This window comes from Gorilla gorilla, chromosome 7, assembly GCF_029281585.2.
Source record: "Gorilla gorilla gorilla isolate KB3781 chromosome 7, NHGRI_mGorGor1-v2.1_pri, whole genome shotgun sequence".
NCBI lineage: Eukaryota > Metazoa > Chordata > Mammalia > Primates > Hominidae > Gorilla > Gorilla gorilla.
In genome coordinates, this window is record NC_073231.2 from 46,959,485 (window position 1) to 46,964,382 (window position 4,898).

Here is a 4,898-nt window from a genome sequence, read left to right on the forward strand (position 1 = left end):
AAGATTTCACAAGCAAAACCACCACAAATCATGATCTGGCTGACTCACACGCGACTGGAGAATAAACAAACAGCAACATAAGGAAATAACTCTAGGGTTGTTTTTAATGATTCCCATGTGGGGAAGTCCGTCAGTACTGGGAGGGCTGGGTGCCCTTGGAGGAAATAGGTTATGTTACATAAAGCTGAGTCCTTGCGAAAAAAAGTAGCACATTTGTAAAGTTGGGGCTCACAAAGGTAAACTGGATGGAAACCCAGTCCTGCTGCCTGACACCAGGGCGCAGAGGGCCCTAAATCATTCCCTTTGAAGGGCACAGGCCCTTCCTTCTGCTAGGCCTTCGCCACCTGAGGTTTAGACCCTCAAATGGGGCGAGGCACTGCTTCAGGCAGGATCATTGAAGTGGATCTTCAGTTTACCCAATGCAATAAACACAGGCTCCCTCCGGCAGCCCGCATCAAACTACACCAAGGCTGTCAGGTCTATAGGAGAGCTATGAGCTCCGGGAACAAACCCAGCTAATCAGTTCTCACGATGCAAGTGTCTGAAGGATTTAACTCTTGAGCTGTCTGACACAGCTTATCCTTAGATAAGTCATCCTTAGAGCCGATATATCCATGAATACAGCAATGGTGGTGGGGGCGAGGGAATGGAAATTTGCATAGGAGCTCAAGCTTAGTGATAGCTTATTTATTCAAATCCCATCCTCTCTACCTGCTCACAGAGTCCAGGAAGGCCTTCGGGTATTTTCTCCTGCACAGCAGCACTTCCTGGGAACCGCCTGGGTTTTCTTTGGGTTGAATTACCAATGCAGATGATGGGTGGCCTGCAGTTGTTGGCAGGGACCCGCTGCAACGCTCGGTTCCAAAGAGCAATGTTATATATCATTAGAGGGGAAACCATTAAGTAGATTTATTGAAAGTATGTTTCTTCGGCACAAGGAGATCTTTTTGATGAAAAATGGAACTCATTATTCTCTAAAGGACACAGATTGACTTATCTCCTTTATCAATTACAGTGTCTGCTTTCAGCTTTTCTCAATCAAAGCACTGGGCTTTGTAGTCGCTTTCCAGAGCCGAGGCCAATGTGTTTTATGAAAAAGGTTTATTTTTACATTTTAATTGGAAATATAATATTGTACTTTGGAACTCTGACCATCCTTTCCAGGACAACTTGCCAGAGATCAATGGTGAGACACCACCCATCAGGCTGTGACAGACATCTCTCCCCTTTCCTGGGGTGACCCCTCTGATAAGCTGTCCTATAATTCTTCTCCCCAGAAAACATGCTTAATAGTGATTCTTTTTGACAGCTTCAACCAATTTCCTGTACCATAAAATAAAAATAGCTTAATGAAAAACTTACCTTATTATACAGAGGTTTTCAGGACTCCTAGTGACTTTGGAAATGTGGCCCAGACCAACTGACTGGTACTTAAATCCTGCTGCAGGTGGGTTATCACTGCAATTGCCTAAAGTTTGTTTTGTACCTTTTAATTTCCAAAGGCTACCTCTTACCACTATGGCCAAGAATGATAGAGAACCTTACACTTTTGTACACAGAGCTGACAAGCTGTTAATTGCATAGTCCTCTGTAAATTTATCTTTGAGCTGCCCATAGCCTGACCCACCATAATATAGGCACCAGATAAATGTAGAAATCATACATTGAATAAATGGACGAATGGATAATTTATCACTCAACACCCATTGAAGAAATACATGTTAAATCTCACTGTTTTTTTACATGACACAGAGGCAGGCACCCATGACAATGGTTTTGCTGTTGGTCAGATATTATATTTGCAATCCAAGGGGAACTATGACATTTTTAAATCAAGAACATGGCAAGTCCAAAAAGCCCTCACTTCAAAGGACTTTGGACCCATGGAACCATCCTTCCCCCATGTTCCCATTTCTGTATTTATATTCCTTCCATCAGCTGGCAGATTTCATTCGAATCCCAGATACATTCCACTGTTTCCACAATCACATGTGCATATCTTCATGAGGAGGGACTTTGTAATATCTGGGTCAAAACAGAGACTGCCTTAGACCTGATCAAACCCAACTGTCCATTTCTGGCAGACACTACCCAAGTTCCATCTCACCTTGCCAAGACTTGTTTAAAAGTTACCATGTTGAGGAAGCTTGCTTCTTATGTCCCAATTAAGAGCTTCCTTGACTGTATCCCCAGCGCACTCTGATGTGTGCTGGAAATTCAGAAAATAAATAAACAAACAAAACAACTTCACTCTAAAGAAGCCACACTCTAGCAACTGGGAAAAACAGACAGATAAGGAGATGAGCCTGGATAATTGAGCCTTCTGTACTCAGAGTCACTGTGCTGTAGTAGTTGTTCACCTCCTTGGCTCTCTGGGTCGGTCACATTCATTCCCTCACTCACTCTACCATGCTTTGGGCACCATGCTATTTATTCTGGTGACAGTGTCAAATAAGCCAGTTTTGCTTTTGTGGAACTTACACTTGAGTGGGGATCTCTCATTGCCACCCAGAGCCCAAACATCTGTGGACCCCCCCTCCCACATATACATATATTAGGTTTAAAGCTCTTTAAGCTCACAAACACTCAGAAGACCAATCAACCTAATTTATTCCTCACCATATCTCCTGACCCAGGAACAATGTCCACCTTAATTCAGTAAGTACTCAATAAATGTTTGTTGAATAGATGAATCACCCCAAAAACTCTACCTGATAGATCTGCCCATCTAACCGCATCAATGCTGACCTGCATGCATGGACGGAGAAATCTGGCCTCCTGGGGCAAACCTTCTGCCTGGGGGAAAGCTTCTAGTTCTAGTTCTGTTAGTGTGTAGCCTTGTTGATGTCATTTAGCATCTTCAAGTTTCAGCTTTTCAAGCAAAAATTGGAGATAAGAATATGCAGGACTATATCGACTGTTTTTAAAAGTGCACAAGTTGTGAATGTAAATACAATACTTCAATCAAAGTGAATGAGTATTAGGGAAAGAGTAATGGTCTCGGAGTCAAGTCTAGGGGCCTGGTTCGGACACAGACGTGACCTTGGCAAGGGATGTGGCCTTCCTGGGCCTCAGTTTCCACGTGTGTTAAATGATGGCCCCTAAAAGCACTGCATCTCTAGACCAATCTTCCCGTTAGTGATTCTGTTAGTACCTCTATAGTGATAGGCTTATATTTAAATTTTGTCTCTAATACATGTGATTTTTAATCAAATACCTGGAAGGAAAATATCACTATTATACCAATTAGGATTCTTTTGATTGCAAGTGATAAAAACCGATTCAAACCAGCAAGGGGAAATTTATTATAAAGCCAGAGGGATGCTTCACAGAACCTACAGGCAAAAATGTAGAAAGGAACTGGGGCCCGGAAGTGGGAGGCTGTGGGGAAACCTGGAAGTTCTCTCTCAGTTCCGCATGCTCTCTCCCTCTCCCTCTTCTCAAGTACACACATCAGAGAACAGGGTTACCAATAGAACCCAAGTTTGCAGCCACCTGAAGAAACACCGAATGTCCCTCTTGATTTCATTCCCATTGTCTTAGGAAGGAGCCACTGACTGACCCATCTTGAACCAGGCATTCACTCCAGCCCACATTGCGTAAATATGGCTGCCCCAAGCTTACGCTTATGGGGCACGGTGGAGTAATCATCAGAGAAGAGATAATCACTGTTTTGGGAGACAACCCAATAAATATCTGCCTCAGCCACTTCCCACAGTTTTCAGAGGGCAAAGCTTATTATAACCACGTGCTACTTCTTATTTTCAACATTAACAGTGAAGCTTAAATAACTGAGTTACATCTCTCAAATGTCATAGATTGCTCTCAGGTTTGCGAAGTCTGTAGTATTTTGTTTGGTTTTGTTTAATTCTTTCAGTCTTTAGTGTCAAGGGTCTGATGAACCACATAACTATCCTGAATGAGTCATAAAATTACCTGGAATAAAAACCGAGATTTTTCCAGAGATCTCAAATTAGTATATTTTTTAAAAGCCTCATTTCCTCAGGCACACAGGGATAATGAGAAGCATAGGCAGTGGAGTGGTTGTTCATCCTCAGCGATGTCTACAGACCCAAAGACCAAAGGCCACTTCCCTGATTTGTTAGCCTGAGTGGATTTTAACTATAAGGGACTTTCTGATTCTTACGACTGAGGTTGGGAGAGACAGAGGCAAACTTGATCTAATTCTCTTTCAAATTTTGCTCATAAGTTTTCAGAAGAGCCCAGAGAAGAAGGGAGACTTGGTTATTTGAGGTGATGGAAGGAGGCAGATGATAGAAAGAATCAGAAATTTGGATGGAAAACTGAAATGGATGAGGAAGCCAAGATGCACTGGAGCCAGGCGCGGTGGCTCAAGCCTGTAATCCCAGCAATTTGGGAGGCTGAGACAGACAGATCACCTGAGGTCAGGAGTCAAGTCCACCCTGACATGGTGAAACCTCGTCTCTACTAAAAATACAAAAATTAGCCCAGCATGGTGGCTCATGCCTGTAATCCCAGCTACTCTAGAGGCTGGGGCAGGAGAATTCCTTGAACCTGGGAGGTGGAGGTTGCAGTGAACCGAGATCACACCATTGCACTCCAGCCTGGGCAACAAGAGTGAAACTCCGTCTCAAAAAAATAAATAAATAAATAAAAAGCACTGGAGAAGAACGAGGAAAAAGGAAGCTCTGGAGAAGGCGTCTGTGATGGGAGCAGACTAAATGTTCCCTACAGGTAAGTCTTTAAATGCCTTCTCCTTAGCTCAGGAATGAGCAGTCAAAATCTTCCATTTCCTCTTGAGCCTGCCACAAAATCTCCTACATGGGTAGTAATTTTCCAGAGTGGTGTTTGGCCACTAGTCCTTCCATATTTTCTGAGTACAGGGGAGGGGACTAGATCCCACTTCACCAACTCAA